This window comes from Phalacrocorax aristotelis, chromosome 1 (genome assembly GCF_949628215.1).
Source record: "Phalacrocorax aristotelis chromosome 1, bGulAri2.1, whole genome shotgun sequence".
In the NCBI taxonomy this organism is placed as follows: domain Eukaryota; kingdom Metazoa; phylum Chordata; class Aves; order Suliformes; family Phalacrocoracidae; genus Phalacrocorax; species Phalacrocorax aristotelis.
Window position 1 is genome coordinate 141,713,649 of NC_134276.1, and position 18,230 is coordinate 141,731,878.

At 39.1% G+C, this 18,230-nt stretch overlaps 1 long non-coding RNA gene across 2 annotated transcripts; it reads right to left on the minus strand.

The window, feature by feature from the left end:
* Positions 1-2,497: 2,497 nt before the first annotated feature.
* On the minus strand, positions 2,498-10,809 carry LOC142065930 (uncharacterized). 2 transcript variants are annotated; one of them, XR_012663568.1, is made up of 4 exons: positions 10,741-10,809; positions 9,070-9,164; positions 5,227-5,586; positions 2,498-5,110 (listed from the first exon to the last, which is right to left on the minus strand). It is a non-coding gene; the product is annotated as an uncharacterized LOC142065930 (long non-coding RNA). The 2 variants fall into 2 exon arrangements; XR_012663567.1 differs by lacking the exon at positions 10,741-10,809 and adding an exon at positions 10,302-10,442.
* Positions 10,810-18,230: the final 7,421 nt, after the last annotated feature.

Here is an 18,230-nt window from a genome sequence, read left to right on the forward strand (position 1 = left end):
GATCTCTAAAGCTGCTTATCAATTATATTTTTCTGTTGTTGGAAAGATCATTATGATGCTAATTCAAGAAAGGAAGAATACTTCTTGGTTCTTTTTATCTTCTCCATACATGCTGCTAGCCACATCCTTTCTCAAAGTATTGCCAGAAACAATGTTGCCTCCATTTCTGTGCTGCTATAAGATACTCAAGACTATTTTCTAATACTGCTGGAATGTCCAGTTTGTCCAAAGATACCGATCATTGCCAAAAAGGCTGGGCCTTTCTCGGTAAGTGGTTTTGTTGCACATGTAATAGGGTAAGACATTCTTTGTCTTGGCTTCTGTCCCTAGTCCAGCTCTGTAGACTTATAAACTCTTATAAAAGCAGACTTTAAAGTATTTAATGTTCCTAGCTGTCTGAGTTTGTCCCTAATTACATTTTGTATTCCCTGCAGAAACAGAGATACTTTCTTGTATTGACTTCCCTATGTTGCTATTGTATTCCCAGTAGCTTTCACAGAAATAGTCTTCCTAGAGCAGTATTAAGTAGTAGTGATTATCTGATAGTGTAATGTTGTATTTTGGGAATATCAACTCCCACAATCTCATCAAAAGATGATGGGCCTTATTATTCTAGGGAATGTGTAAAGTAAGGAATTGCAGAGACGAGGACACCAGCATCAGTACTGTGGCTATACTGGCACATATATCCAAAGGAGTGGAGGTGCAGACGAGTATTGTTTCTTTTAGGGGGATATCTGAAGGTTATGGGAAATATTGAAATTTCACTCAATTGTACTGTAACAGTTTAACTATAATATAATGATACTAAAATGATGTTACAATTAGTAACTATAGTTATTATATTATTATTATAGTCACAGTTGTGTGACATCCAAAAAGCTGCAGCTTCTTCTTTGCCGCAGTACCCCACTCGTGCAGTAATTCCTAAAAGTGCCATGAGAAGTCTGCATGAATCACAGAATGCTTTGGGGTGGAAGGGACCTTTAGACGCCATCTAGTCCAACCCCCCTTCAGTGAGCAGGGACATCAGGTTGCTCAGAGGCCCGTCCAGCCTGACCTTAAATGTTTCTAGGGATGGGGCCTCCACAGCCTCTCTGGGCAACTTGTTCTCAATTTTACCACCCTCTTTGTAAAAATTTTCTTCCTTATATCCAGTCTAAATCTACGCATGAATGAAAACTTAGTTCATAACCGACTAATGCAAAGCCAGCATCAGGTAGCAGAAAACGGCTAGACTACCTAGAAAAACCTATTTATTTCAATGGATTAATTAGTCCACTTTTCTAAAGAAAGAACAGAAGAGGGATTTAAATGCCCAACCTAATGCTATTTTAGGTGAACTAGGCTAGCTGCCTGGTCTCCAGCTGTGGCTCTGGAAAGACTCACGTCTCCCATAGCTCCTGCCTGGTACCTGCCAGCCCTTTATAGACTTCTCAGATACCATGGGGCATCTAAAATGGCACAGGGCATGTCTGTACACCTGAGTCACCCCTCAGACTGCTAAGGAGTTAATTGTGTGAACTGGAATTAGAATCTGAAGTCCTAATTATGCTGCATAGTCATTTAGTGTTCAGAGGTGGGTTTTCTTCTGCTCTGTGTCAGGAGAGGAAGGGTTGGCGTTCTCCTCCTCCTCCTATTATTCAGCATGTTATGTGCTCAGTGGTTGCCACCCTCCAACCTAGTTTCTAAAGGCACAGTATTATTCAGGATGAAAATACAATACAAAAATAGGAAATATTACATGCTGTGCTATGGAGGTTTTATGTTGGTAACACAAAAGTTCCAGCGCGTGCGAAAGACACCGTCATTGCTATTTTTGTCTTGTTCCTGGTGAGGCCAAACTTCTGATCTCCTGGGAATTTCCAGATGGGGATGCTAATGGGATATGTAGAAATGGGTTACCTTCCCTGCCCCCCCCCCCCCCCCCAATCTTTTTTCCTTCCTTCTGGCTTAAGAAAGAAGAAAAAGAGTAGGCAGTCTTTATTCAAAATATGGACTTCATGAGACATTTCACAAGCAAATGATGCCAAACGCATAGCAAGTTCTAATAGTTAGAACTGAGAGACATCCTTTCTGTCTTTGGAAGGAAAGAAAACTGGAAAAAATTCTTTACAAATCATATGCAATTAGATCCATTAGATGGTTTTGTTTTGAGTTTGGACTTTTGAGCAAAATCTTGATATCCTTTGTATCAGATAGCTTATTTTCCCCAAAAGATTCTGTATTTAATGTGTATAAATGAACAACCTCCCCTGCTGTGAATCTGCAGTCGTGATGCCTGTTTGTGCACAGGTAACATGAGGGGAAATTTGTACCAGATTCCCATCTCTCTGACCCTCAGCAGCCTCTTTTCTTAAATCCCAAAAGTCGCCTGCTTATGCTCTGATTTTGTTATGGTTATCTGAAGATTTATTTTCAAATGTAAGTCCTTTAAAAGGCATATACATTATTTTCACATTTGTAATGTCTATATCAGTCACAGATGCTACAACTCTGAAACAATTTAAAAAGTTTAATTTAGAAAAATGTTAAAACACGGCATTTTAACAGTTTTGGAAGAAGATGTATTTTGCAGGTTTTTTTGTTCAGATCTGCTCTTTTCTTAAAAAGCCTTGGGTTTGATAGGATACTTTCTACTGAGAAACATTTCTTATAGAAGAATTCTTACCAGATTTGCTTGTATTAAGGGAGTTAATTTATTTTTCTATGAAATGTGATTGTTTTGTATTGCATATTATCCTCTCTCATCAATATTGAACATTTGATTAAAATAATATAAATGTCTAATATTAGCCTGAGATAGTAATTTGCTTGGAAAAATATGGTAGATTTTTTACATACCCACTTGTTATGTATGAAATAAAAAAATAGACCAATTTGAAAAAAAAAAAAAAGCTATTAGAACACTTTACACTTTTTAATTCCAGTTTCTCTATGGGATTCTCTCCTCTGAAGACTGAAACGACTGTATGAATTGACTGTATGAATTGAAATTGTAAGAATATAAGTGAAACATCTGAATGACATTAAGCTGTGTCCAGTTTCACCCCAAGCTTACTAAGCAAGTAAAATTGCAATGAAATTTGGATCTTGTTCTGGACAAACAAAAAAACTTCCATTGATTTCAGTGGTCCCCAGACCACTGCCTTCACAATGGGGACCTTTTTGCAGATTTACTTGTACTATAACTCCGAGTTATAGTCCTCTTCGTTGTAAGACTTTCTATGGCTTTTTCTACTTGATTGGTCTGAAATTTATATATATAAGATCAGGACATAAAATCTGCAGTGAAATAGTATCAAACACTACAGCCTAAATAAACTCAAAAATTATATAGCCTAAATAGTGCTCATCTCTTAACATATGCAACATCTTTCACAGAAATAGTATGTAGGCTTTTGATCAGTGACTGACTTGGTATGTTGATTGCTATAGGAAAAGAAGCATGAATACTTCTTTACTCACTCGTACTAGTATGTGTGTCAATATTTTAATACTTAATGTCTGAACTCTACACAGAGTTTATCCTTCCATGAATTAACAAAGACTCTGGTGGAGCTTTCTCACAGTTTCCCATTGTGGTAGGCTCTGTGTAAAAATACCTAAAATAAAAAAATGTGTGCTTCACCAGCTTCAAAATATTTTGATTGCATAGACAGGTTGTCGGAAGAGAAAGGAAATATAAATATGGTGATGTTTTTTAAATGCACCATTAGCCTATCTCTGCTCCCAGTGAAGTCAGTGACTCCCATGCCAGCACTGACCAGGCAGGACTATATTAGTAATTAAACAGCTCAGTCTCAGCCTCAAGAAATACTACCTGACATAATTCCTGTAGCACAAAAAGTGACCCTCGCAGGTGATGCAGCATGCTTTATTTTCACTAGTTTTCTGTATTGCCAAGCATCGGTGAAATGAAAAGGCTGTGTGGCTCAAGGGCACAAAACAGCAAGGTTATTTTTTAACCTCCCTATTTTAATCCTGGAGTCTGGATTCACTTAACTTCGGGAAGTATCTTTGCTGCCTCAGGGTACGTGTCACGTTGGATGCCTGTTAATGGCAGGTGTACGCAACAGGATTTAAATGTATTGAAGTGTGTTGTGTGAGATGCTCAAGCAGCACGACAGCAGCTATGAAAGCTCCTTTGTTTCTTTGGAAACAGGCCTGCAGGCTCATGTAGAGAGCACCGGGCACTTAATACTGGGCCCTTCTTTGGGAATTGTTCCTTAACAAAAGCGAATTTTCATTTCCCAAACGTTAGCCATTTTCTTCTGCGTGGACTGAGATTCAGGGTGTGCATTAGTTTAATTATGGTGCTGCTTCCCCCAGGTGAGCCTGCTGTGAGGAACAATGCAAGTGGCACAGGTGGCTTCAGCACTTGGGTGCATGCTCCAAAAGCAGGGAAGACACAGATCAACACTTTTTAAATTAGAAGTATAATTTTGAGCCGTTTGGTCATTCCAATGAAACACAGAAGGTATGTACAAGAAAAGGTACATGGCAGCGCCATCAGTGAAGGACAGCTTTTCTGGTAGAGTGGCTGAGCGGTGTGGGCTTAAAAACGCTGTCTGGTCTAAACCAGATCTGAAGTAAGGCCTCTCCCTCAGTCACTGAGGCTAAAAAAGAGAGATGGTCCCCTCACAGTGTTGGAAAATTGTGACACTATTTGTGCATCACTTAAAATACCTGACCTCCCCACTTTTTCCAGAAAAACTTATGTGGGGGTCAGATGTTCCTGAATGCACGTCCCCTCTTTTCTGTCAGTGACTTATCTGCTGGGTTCTTATGTATACAGCGGATCTGATCCTGAGCTGTACAACAGTTTCCAACATGCTGTTAATTCAAAGAAACAAAACATTTCAAAATGTGTCTCCAAGCATCTGATAACCTTCTTGCACCCACGGTGAGGCTGGGGACGGAGGAGGTGTGGAGCAGGTTGGTGGCATACTGCAGCCTTTAAAGTTGTGTTAGAACTTGACCCAAAGGAGGATGGTAATTGGCTCCTGCATGGTGATCACCTGGAGAGAGGCTGCGCTCTGTCCTATGCAAGTTGTCCTGCGGGAGGGTGGAGGGAGCACATGGTCGCAGGTGGAGATCACCTTGAGACCTAGAAATAGAGACGGGGCTAAATTAAAACCTTGAGTGCCAATGCAGGAAGCCCAGAAATAGAGCCAGGATGTCAATCTCTCACACAAATTGGACTTGCATCTACTTTCTACTCACATTTTTAACTTTTGCTAGGAAAATCGGAAAGCTCCACTGGCTGAGCTGACAGCATCACAGCACGTGATCAAAGCTGTAACAGCAAAACAACGATAGCAAAGAATAGCAAGAAAATTACTTTTCCTTTTTGTCCAGGGATGAAGAAAGATTTTTAATTCTACACAGAATATTGGTGGGAATGTGCTGGGGAATGAAGATGGCATAAGGGGGAGGAAGAGAGGGAAGAGGTATAAAAGAACTAAATTAATAATATCCATGAATTTTCTAGTGCCTCAATGAAACTGCCGATATACTTGCCTTGAAGTTGTTCCCTTTTTTCTCATTTGAGCCACACCACGGCATCTATTTCTATGGGATTCTCTGCTTAGAAAAACCCATAAATTAGTACTTTCCAATTTCACTTTTATTAAGCAGCAAATATTACTTCAGTATTGAAAGTTTTTGCTATATTTAGTAGAGGTTATGCCTAGCAAATAAAGACAGGAATTTAATATTTTTTCATTTTACTTAAGGTAGTTGGGAGTGTATATAGGCTTTTAAAGTCAATAACAGTAATAAATATTTTAAACAGTAACCAGGAGCAGTGTTTAAACATGTAAACATAAGGGACTATGTAAGAAAATGAGATTTTTTGCTGGGACTCACATAAGAAGCCCATGTCTTTGGTTCCAGAAATTGATCACAGTTTTGAAAAACCAGTAATGACTATCAATACTAGGTTTTGTTAGGTCCTAATTAACCCAAATCTTTCATCTCAACCATCTTACTGAAGTCTACAATTTCATATTCTAATATCTTTTTCAGTCTCCTGGTCAGCATGCTGTCAGAAGTTTTTTCAGACAAATATATGGTTTTTAAATACATTAAGGGAAGACGAAACCTTTATTTCTGTGTGTTTGCTGGTGCCTGAAGAAAGGCTAGGAGGGCAGGATTTTGATGAAGGTGGTGGAACTCACAAGCAATAGAAGGAAAAAGACTTTTAAGATGGGCTTCTAACACTTTTGGTGGGAATGCAATTTCTGCAAACAAACTCCACAGCCACTTAAAACCACTACTCTGGCGTTATGACTACTTGGTAGATATTGGTTACTGAAGCCATGTCACTGCAGGCTAATCAGTCAAGTTGTCTCTTCCAATCCACCTCTATCCAGCACAGTTCTGAAGGAAGTATTATCTCAAATGCTGAGGAGTGATCCTGACCTGCTGCTGCCACCGATTTATATCGCTATATGATTAGTTCTTGGATTCCTCTGTAATAAACCTAAGTATATGGATCCATTTTCCTTCCTTTTCCTCCACCCAACGCTAGGATGAAGAGATGGGTACAGAGTCTAAGGCTTTAACAGAACAGTAATCTATTTCAGTAAATAAAAAACTATTTTTTTTTCCAGCCTTGTATTTGTTAATTTTGCATTGTGAGTAGGTTAAAGATGTCAATACCAGTATGACGTTACTTTTCTTAAACACTTTATGGTTTAGTTTATGGTTTAATCTAAATGTGGGATAAACATAGTTACAGTTGTGGTCGGTATCTCTCTTTGGAGAATTACCAGTTCTCTTTGAGAAGTCCCAATCCAGTAAGATTCATTTTGCTGCCAGGAAAGGGCTGCAATGCTAGTTTTAAACAGATAGTGGTGGACTCTAAAGTAACTATTTCCATGCAGGAAAGAGATCATAGAAATGTAACAGAACTCCTAGGAACATGACTGCTCGGAGACAACCAAAAAGTAAATTTAACTTTTTACATTGTTCAGAAACCAATACAAAGCAAAACTAAACTGCTCTGTATACATTCATGATGTGCTCATATCTTTAATGCTAAGTGTAGATCTGATTTCCCACCTTTCTATTTTAACTAAGATGTAGGGGTATTCCTAGGAAGGATGGAGGAAATGGGAGCGATGACAGTATGGCTTCTGTGGCTCAAAACAAACCAAAAGCTGCACAAAGTCAAACTTTAAAGAGAAGCAAATGGCCTCAAGCACGCAGGCATTTCTCCTAGAGTACTGCTGCTGCTTTCTCAAAAGCATACAAAATGCCTTGATCTGTGTGTAGTTTTCTTTGTATATTGATGTTTTAATTTCCTCTGCCTTCTGAAACTTTCTTTGCGATGGGTTCAAGGCATCAAGAGCAATCAACAGGTTTTCTGCATAGCCTGTATGACTCCTAAAACTGCTTAGTCCCTCTCAGCCCAGGTGACCTTCTCGGGTCACCTCACTGTAAAGCTATTTGTTCTTCTCTCAGCTCTGAAACAGTTCTGTCCATCCTCTTGTGTCTCCAGTGTTTCTGGTGCATCTTTTCTCTGACAGTTCTTTCCTATATCTCCTTCATGAACTTAAAGAATTTCAGAAGCTTGCGGCTTCTCAGCTCTTGAGTGTTATCTAATGGTTTCTCAGAAATGTATAAGCTACATACATTAGTTTTTTGCTCGGAACAGAAGAATTGTGACCTTTTTTCCTCCTTGTTACTTTATAGTTAAAGGATTTTAACCTGTGGCTAGGATTTGTGCAGAGCTTTTAAATGGTTGTGATATTCATGAAGGCCTAAGGTCCTTACTGAAATCTTTTTCATAAGATGTCAAATAAAGACCCTCATACATCAGTGTCTTTTGTTCTGCCTGTTACAAAAGGGGATATTTGTGATTGTGTTCTTCTATTTCCAACATTTTTAATAGATATGGCTTTGGTTTACATTGACCTTTATAGAAAGTTGCCTGAATCAATTCTGATGTGCTCTAGAAACTACAGAATTCTGATTTTAGCTTCCTCATACTGCATCTCTAATAGAGAAATATTCTTTTCTAGACAGTTAACCTTTACTATCACTTTTCTGACTGAGTCATCAGCAATTATTTTGTCCCTGAGGAGTATTTTTATGGCTTTCCAGAGATTTATGGGTAACCATCTTATGGTAACATAGTCACAGAAAGGGCTTTATTTCTACTTTTTTTTTTTAAATAGTTCAGGTGTGCATCACCTAGGAACAAGTTAATCAGTCTCCATGAGCTGGGATATGAGCTGGCCGTTTTCTGCAGCGGTAAGTAGGGCGGTGTGAGCCATATGAAAATGAAGGAAGACTTTGTAGTCTAGCATTGTTCTGTGGATTCTTTTTGGTAATTAAGAAGAAGCTGTTTTCAAGTATGTTCTGCACGCAGCTGAAAAACTGATGTAATTCTTCCTTTTGGCACCTGTGTCACTATGACTTACTTCTTTCATGAAATTAAGCATCTATGAGCCCTGTCTTGTGAGTCCTCAGGGAATAACTTCTCTGTGATGGCAGGGGGGTGTAGTCATAATCCTTTTTTCAGATGAGGTTATAACTCTCATTCTGGTTGGAGGCCCGGCTAGATATAGGCTTATAAAATTTGTGGAATTATTATCAAGACATATATTCCATAGCTAGGGGACAGTAATTCTGGATCATAAAGCCTCAAAGAGCATTTAATCCAGCTGTGTTAGACAAGAATGGGATTTGTTGGCATAAAACTAGCAATCCCCTTTTTTCTGGTCTCCAATTCCGTGCAGAAAAAAGAGGAAAATGCAGGTTTTGACTGATGAGCCTTGGCAAATCTCACTGCTGAGGTTTAAGATGTTATCCAGCTTTCTTCCAGTGTTACTGCCAGAGGTTACCAGCCCTCTAATGCAGCCTGCAAGGGAACCTGCACCTTCCTCCATTCTGCAGTTTCCAGGCAGATTTCAATATTTTGTCCTAAGCCAGTGAGTATGTACTAAGACACCAGGCTCTTAACAGGAACAACTGGTTCATTTCTGCTGACTTTACCTTGCAGCAACCTCAGCCAAGAAGGTGAGCAGTAGGTTAACCTAGTGGTAGGACTAGCATTACCTTGAACAACTAACAGCAGGATTTGACAGAGCTCATCTGTCCAAGTTGTGTGTGTAATGTGGTTTCGTTTTGCCTTTCCCATGCAGACCCATAGCCTTTGCCACCATAAAGAAGTAGAAGAAAAAAAAATGGAGAGAGATGGAAAACCAAGGTTAAGCACTTAGCAAAAGTTTAAGTTCTATTTATATGCTTGACAAAAATTCAGGAAACCTGTTTGAGCTAAGAAGGGTCATGCATCCTTAGCTGCAGCCCCTGTTAACTGTTCAAATTAGAAAAAAAAATATTAAGCACAGTTTGTCTTTACAGAGAGCAAAATTTGTCCCCCTTATGAAATTCTGTTACGGTGAGCAGTTGCTGTTAGCACAGCTGGAAGCTGGATGCAGCACTTACGCAGCCATCACGCACAGTAAGGACGGACATGCCACGTTATCCGTTATCTGATCGTGAGGTATAACCCGGAACCATTTCAAGTAATTTGCTTTTGTTGGTGTTACTGCAGTTTCTGCAAATGAAGAGAGCTTGTGGTAAGCTATTCTTTGGGTTTGTAACTTTTTCAGAAATGTATACCATAGCTTTCCTCCTTCATCCTTCCCAGAAGCAACTGCTACATATTTTGACATGCAGTTAGGAATCTGAGTCCCATTACTTTTCAGTGAGACTCAGTCATTTGAATGTCCAAGTCAATTATGAAATAAGATTTGGGGCCCTGCTTCTTTAGCTGCTTATCAAAGTGTTTCACCTGAAACGTTTCATTTTTTGGCACTGTAATTATTCAATATCTGCTGAAGTATTTGTAACCCTGATGTAAATGTACATAGTATTATTTGAGTACACTTTTAAAGTGTGGCAAAAGCACACTGAATAAATTTCAAGAGACTGATCCAAGACTGAGTGACGTGTCAGTCATTTTTGGAGGGTTGGATTAGGACTCAATTGAATAATATTGTCTGGGTTTGCTAGTTGCAAGAAATGTCATTTTGGAAAACTGATGGGTATTGAACATTTGGGACCTGTATGATAAATTTCACACAAGTTTTCCCTTTTTGTGACATTAATATTTGTAACTTGAAAATCCAAATTTGTTATAAGACGTATAGAACAACCTGGTAGTTAGGTGGAATACAGCTGTACCTGCTTATCTAGCTACACATTTCTGAGGCTGAGATAATTAAAATTAGATGCCAGAGTTCCTATAAGGAAAAACACAGGTATGATAAAGCAAAATCACCCACCTGATGTTAATGATGATGACAGACTAATGGCAAGGTACATTATACGACAGACTTTTCAGAAACACGGTTATATAACTTTACTGCAATTCCTTTCTCTTCCAACCCATTTGTTTAACCATCTGTTTAAATTTAATAACTAACCCCCAGTTAGGCCAGGACCAAATACACACTGCAGTAAGTAAAGTTAAACAACGTAGGCATGAGTTCATAACCTCTCTGAGGCAACATCTTCCTTTTTAACCTTCCGTTTTCACGGTGCAGAGTGAGTTTTCTGTTCATGCTGGGTACCATGAACCCAAATTTGACAAATACAGAAAAATAACAGACATTTGTGATATCCAGACTGTGAGGTGATAAAACAATTAAGATAGTAAAAAGCTTCAGATTACAATTGTTAATATTTTTTCCCAGAATTTAAGTGGGGGGAAATGTCTGTTACCTTAGAAATATTAGGATTTTTGTTGAATAGCTGGCAAGATGTTCTCCATGACTTAGTGATGTTACATAGTGACAAGAGAAAACAAAAATAAAAAACAATAATTGAATTCAGAGACCTCTTTACTCAGTATCTTCTTTTTTGTCATTAGATGTTTTAAGGGAATAGCAAGAGTAAAACTGTCTGGGATTCGCCACTGGTTTCAACAATAAAGTAAAGCCAGAAATGAAGAGAAATTAAACTCTCTTTCACCCTTGGCCTCTGAAAATTCCCTTTCTGGTTGCAAAGCACTTGTGTTCCTTTTGCTGGTGTAACTTAATGTTGAACAGGTAAAGTATCAGCCACTGCATATGGCATTGCTGTAATGCATCTCTGTTTTACTAGATGATGACAAACACTAGGTAACTGTGTAATATGAGCTGACAAATCACCAGGGTTTGCACTGTTTCTAGTCTGTGTGGCTACTCTTAACACATCTGCAATGTGTTATCTTAAAGAACAAAAAGCAAATTTGTTTCTAAAACATTGCAAAGGAACAACACAAAATAAAGAAGCGGTTTTAAGTGCTAGGAAACAACTAGTTTTAATGTTTAATGCAACGTATTTTATATGGTCTTGTTATAACTATTTACTTGACCTTTTTTTCCCATCTGGTTCATCATGTATTATTAAAAGCTTTTAACAAGATGCATACAGTACTGGCTCTATCTGCCCAATGTTTATGTAAATAGCATGCCTGGGAATAATAAACTACAAGCTTTCTTTAAAAGCATTGTAAAGGGACATATAGCAGAAGCAAGAGTTATTATTAAGCAGCTCTTAACCCTTACAGAAGCCATGCTTTGATTACTAGTTTAGTCTGAGTGCTGAAGGGAATCTTTTACAAAACTCTCATGCCCTATCATTTCTGCACACTCTTTCCGGTTGTTATTTCTCAGATGTGCTCAGCTACTCATCTTATTTGAGGTAATACTTCCAGACTAAGGGTCATTCGGGACTTTGAAATGTCTTAGGTAGCTTTGTGCCACTATGCAGCAATGTATAAACTAAATACATCCAATATTTTTTGTACTGCACCTTCCCTCCACCATTCAGGAGCTGCAAGTGGTTTGAAATTCATGCAAGCTGTGTCTGGCCTGACTGCCAGGAGTTCCCCTTTTTCCAAGCCAAAAGAAGTGCTAAACATGTAAGTGACAGGAACTACTAAAAGTTTGTAACTGAGGATACAAAGAGTCCTTTTAAATAGCTGTAAAACATCCTGCCAAATGCTTGCAAAAAGTACCCTAATTCTGGAAGGACCTTTAAGCATGGAGCTAATATTGCAGCAAATATATTGAATTCAGTGCTTCGGTCCTTTATGGAGTCCTCTATTTTTAAAGGAACTCTTTGTGTTTTGATACGTTGTATCTGCTTTTCATTTATGGCATGTCCTTAAAGCTGCTGTGTGAGAAGGTATTAAAGCATACTGGCCCAGCAGAGGAATGCTTATTTAAGTAAAAAGCTGGGAATGTTGGACTTTGTAGACACAGGATTGTACAGTCAAGCAGCTTTGACCCAAATAGTGAGTGGCGCAGAGCACTAACAACCCTCCCCTGGGACTGTGGCTTTTGGAAACTGGCCCTGTATCACGAAGTTGCAGAATTCCGTGACAACGTGCAAAACCAGTTAAAGAATCTAATAAATTGAAAAAGGATTGTGGACTTGCTGAGACCATCTATAAAGGAGGAAAAACTGATAATGGAGGTGGGAGGGGGATGGGGAGCTGTGAGTGCTGCTGCATGGGGAAGGTCTGCTTCAGAGGAATAGGGCAAAGACCATCTGCACTGTCTGCTTGCAAAACATTTGCAGGGATACCCCTTCTGATAGCTACAAACAGCTAGGAAACGGTCTATGTACAAAATAAACATGGTCTGGCTTGTTAGAAATTACTTTTTGTGTCCTCCCACACCACTTCGGTATTTTAAAAGCTCAATTTGTAGTAATCAAGTCAGTCAAGAGTGCCAGTGGATCACATATTTACACATCTGGCTACTTCTAAACTGACAAAACACGCATTTATGTCATTGATTAAAGAAGGATGGAAAAGAGAGAGTGCTTAATGCTGAATAACTAAATGCAGTTGAGGTCTCCTGTTGTTATTATGGGACGACTTCAGGTGAGGGAAGCTTTGAGAGTGGTTTTCTATTTGCCTCCCACATATTTGAAACAGCATCTTTAAAAACTAGAGTTAGTATGTCAGCCTCCATGAGGTGACACTAGCTCTGACTTGTGACCTTGCTGGGTTTCTGCCTGCCTTGTAGGGAAACTGGGCAACCGTGGGAAGTGGCGAGTACCAGCACCCAAGCTCCCAGCAGCCGCAGCTCTCTGTGGGAGGAAGAACTACCAACATGCAAACCCACCACAGAACATTTGCTTCTCAGCTTATTGTAACAAAAGCTGAAAACAACCTCAGCTGAGGTGCTGGCTGAGGAGCAGATCAAGTTAGTCCAGCTTGAGGATGGACAGCATCTTTAAGCAGGGTGGGATGGTCAGTGGGGCAGTGGCAGCCACTGATCCACTGTGTAGGACATCATTGCAACTGGGAGCCTCCCAGAGCCCAGTATCCTTTCTGCATGAATTTTAGGATGACAGACATATATGCTTGGCTGCTGGTTCATTTCTTCATCCTGAGCAGGACAATTGAAGGGCCCATTAAAAAAGGTTTATTGATGTAATGGCCAAGTGCTGTGGTCTCCCAGTTGCGTCTAGCTTATAGTTGATGGGAACAGAGCCTAAGGCTGCACAATGGCGTGGTGTAAAAAGGCGTCCCTGGGTGCAGGATAAAGGAAGCAATGGTCCCCGCAGTGATGTCTACTGGAGAAAAATGAATTGTGCATTTAGAAACCAGCAGTAAAGAAAGAGACAAATTATAAGAACCTAAATTAAATTGTCAGAGTAATGACAGTGCACCAAGAGGAGGAATATCCACCATCTCTCTTTATGCATATATCCTGGAGAATTGTGTCTGTAAGAGGCAGCTCACATTAATTCTCTATAGTGGAAATGTCCAACTCAAATTTATGATATCTTAAAATGTGATCTATGAGATTAATCTGTCAGATTTACATTTATTTACTGTAAATGGGAAAACAATGTGAAGGGGTTATAATACGATGCAAATATCTGAGAAGGGAAAAATACAGGGGAAAAATAGTTTCACTCTAGGGCGCAAAGATAAAACACAGGAAAATGGCTAAATGGCTGCAACATTACATGTAGTGCACTAGAATAGGACCCAGCAGGTTTCACTCAGTCCTGGGCTCCGCTATGCATTTCTGCATGATCTGCAGTCACCTGCTTTGGCCCAAGTCTTTGAGTGTAACACCTATTTGGATATTTGGCTTCCCCAAAATCAACTCCTAGCTGAACAGCAATTCAGTATCTCCTTTCTGTGTGCCTCATTTCTCATGAAACTGAAGGTGATGCTAGGACAGACCCTCCATCTGCTTAAGTTCAAATGCTTTTGGGCAGGAGCTCTCCCATGTGGCACATACCCAGAAGGACTGAGCTCAGGGGGCTCCACTGCCAGCCAAGGCCTTCTCCAACTGTTTAAAGAGTAAAAACATTTTTTCACGGCACTGCAATCGTAGGGTTGGTTAACATGCAACCTATCCAATACTAAAGGAGTCAAGCCTTTTCCTTCCATAGCCTTAACATATCTTTACTTCTTACCACCCTCACGTGGCATTGGAATTGCCCCACAGAGCAAATAGTCCTACCATTCACTTACTAACAAAATGAAAGTCAAATACATGTCTTGTTAATCAAAGAATCACAGGTTGGAAGGGACCTCAGGGATCATCTAGCCCAACCTTTCCGGGAAGAGCACAGTCTAGACAAGATGAACCAGCACCCTGTCCAGGTGACTCTTAAAGGTGTCCAACATGGCCGAGTCAACCACTTCCCTGGGGAGATTATTCCAATGGTTGACTGTCCTCACTGTGAAAAATTTTCCTCTCGTGTCCAGTCAGAATCTCCCCAAGAGCAACTTGTGTCCGTTCCCCCTTGTCCTCTCCATGTGACTCCTTGTAAAAAGGGAGTCTCCGTCGTCTATGTAGCTTTGTTAATGTTGTGCTGCTATTGGCACCTTTAACATTTCAAGTATCTCTATCAATTTCAATTCCAAGAAAAAATCCTAGCTGCATTTCAATAGCTAATTGCTCTGACTATTGCTATAAATTCCTTAATTGAATTGTGTACATGTACTGGATTGATTCCTGTTATCTTTACATTTCAGTACCAAATAAACAAGGTTAAGTGCTTTAGTCTTTTCAGTTACTACTTGTTATGAATACATCTTTCACTACAGACCAGACAAAGCATAGTGCTTTACTATAGAAAAAGTTCTGTCGCAGACTAGCTGGAAAGTTTGCTGATTCATGAATAAAGGGGCGTGTTTTCCCCAGGCACAAGTTGATCTGGCCACCACTAACATGGTTTCAACTTATACCAGCTGAATGGCTGTCTCAAAAATCATGAATCTGAGAAGCAAAATCATTCTTACAGTAATATTGCATGAGAGAAAAATGGAAGTGCCCAGCTCAGTCAACCTCCCTCAAGCGCATTGTCTTAAAAATCCTAAACCACACAGAAGAAGCAGTTTTAAAAATAAAATCATGCTAATGCCAGGATGAGTCCTGTAAAAACTTACTGCTTAGGGCAAGTGTGACAGGAGGAAAGATTTCAGTAAAAAGGGTGGGGGTAAATACAGGCTGTTGCATAAGCAATGAGATGCGCTATTGTCAAGGAAATGTATAGCCAGCAGCAAAGAAAGCAGGATGAGGAATATATTTCACTATGTCATCTGACTCCAATCTCTCTTCTCTCTGGCATTACGTACCTAACCTGCCTGGTAGCGCCGCTGCTCTCCATGGCCAGGGCAGAGACAGCAACCTTCCTCCCCCCTGAACGCGAACTGTATCTGCAGGGGGCTGTGGTACCCATAGGTGCCCCTGCTGTTCTCAACAACTCCTGTTGAAAAGTCATCTGAATAGACTACAGAGAAATGAAGCTCTCCTATAAAAGCCGTGTCTTCTGATCACCGAGGGTCCTCATTCACCCTGTCTACTCTAGATGTAATTGCATGTTAGTACTGAAATGTTGGTGTTGACGTATGTTTTGAAACCAGACTCAAAGGTTCGGAATACCTTCTGTAACTTCGTGGCCTTCTTGAGAACAAGTGAATTTTGTCTCCAGGAAGCATTTTTGAAAATCTGATACAACCAATTTACTAAATCTTGTGTGCTAATGCCTGAGTATGCACGCACTGAACACCCCAAAACTCCACTGCGGATGCATAATCAGACTGAAAATAAGGGACAATGCCAAAGTCTAACAGAGAGTTGAGATTTGCGGGGAAATCAGTGTGTAACTGATGCTAAGATGCCATTCATTTCTATAGGCAGCTCCATAATATCTGCCATTCATCATCAAGTTCTCATACAAACAGAGTCCTATTCCCATCCTTATGGAAATATCTTTGGGATAGAGGTAATTTTGGAGAAAGGTAATTAAAACATAACATCCCAACATCGATCTCTACCTGACTTCATAGTTTAACAATTACTCAAAAATCTATTTGTGGAAAACATCTAGATATGTTAGCATCAGCAATGTATTTCTGTGATATTAATGTCTACATTGCCTTCTTAATAGGATGAGAAATATAAAAGAACTAATAATAGGCTGTAGGCGCAGTGTATTCATGGTAGTAACGTAGAGCAGCAAAGATAAATGCAATAGCCTTAAAATGAGATCATGAAATATAATAATAGGTTTTCAGTACGTGATCATAAAATAGGAACAATACTATCACGTAAATGAAATTAGTATATTTGAACAGTTACGTGAGCTTGTGAGTGGATAATGTAAGTAAAGAATATTTTAAACATCGTTATATCTTAGGAAGGATGAAGCTGACTATAATCAGCTTTCTTTGAGAGCCTCTTTCAGTATTTTTTTTTAATAACATGAAAAGTACTATAATAATAGTCCTGAATAAGGAAAATCAGCTAATGATAACAGTTCTGTTACAACTAAAGGTGATCAAAAATTCTGGAATTATATATTGCAAAAAAATGCAAGCCTTTGAAAAACAAACAGGTAATCAACTGCCTGGAATGTTGAAAGAAAAGCCAAAAATATATCTTTTTCTTTAAGTGACAGAATTCCCAGAAATGTTTGTTTCAGTTCATCGGCTGCTTACCATTCACCAGGGCATTTGTTTTTAAATATTTAAGGATTTTTGTTCCTATTTTTCAAAATTAAAATTCTCTCATTGATGTATGCAGGCTAGTACAAAGAGCATTGGTAGGAGAGGAAAAGACGGATGATGCCTAACCAGCTCTAATTTGCTATACGTATTTAGAGCTGTGTTTTAATAGATACACAAAATAACATCAAAATGGGACATAATTTATTACAAGATTATCTACACGTGAAATTCTTTTGAAGGATCGGGGCTTCCGTGAGTGATTGTATGTGAAATTAACAGAAACCAGGCTATGAAGAGTAGTTCTTAATCGACATCTTTTTTCACTCTTATTTAAGAAAGGCCAGAAAAATAAAATCTGTGGAGTGTTGAAAAAAACACTGCAGTTGTTGTAAAGACCATCCTCTTACTCACAAAATTCAAATCTAATCTAACACAAAAGAAAAACATTGTTCTCATTTTATCCTACTAAGATGAGGTATTCTTTGTACAAATTTTGGAAAAGATTCAGGCTTTGACTATTATCCTTGTTCTTGGTTAGAACAACTGTTGGTTAGAATAAGAGTAGTTAATGCATTCCTAATTAATCACCTCCCTAACAAAACAATGGTTTTCTTTTAGGAAGCCATCAATGCTAAGATTTTAGGAAATTATCACCAAAAAATACCAAGGTAGGTTTTATTTCAGGAAGAGATCTCTGTGATTAGAAGCAACAGAAATAATTAATTTTTCAAGGCACTATCTGAAAGTGGAAGTGGTGTTGAGTGCACAGCAGGGACACGAAAGATCTGTAATCTCATCACCTGGAAGCCACATCCCAGCATTTTATCAGTGTGTGAATTCTTATCCAAGTATAAGTAGATGTTCTGCACAGCACAAGTATGTGTTTTGCTTGTTGGGAGCCACGTGTGCAGGCTGCTCTGGTTTGTTTGCTTGCTTTGGGAAAAATAGGTGATTAGGAACTCTGTCAGCCTATGACATGACCTAAAGTAGTCTGTTTAGTCTTGGAAAAATGTCTTCTTTTAAGGTAGTAGTAGAGGGACAGCAAACATTGTTAGTTGCTTTGGAAAAATTATATTCTAGGCTTGAAAACAATAAAAAGGGTAGCAAACAGCCTAGTTTTCTGGGATTTTTCTAACTGAAAAGTACCCACAGCAAAATATTTACATCAGTATGGGTGAAGAGCAGAACACCACATGTAATAAATTATAACCACCAGTAAAAAGATGACTTTGCTCTTCTC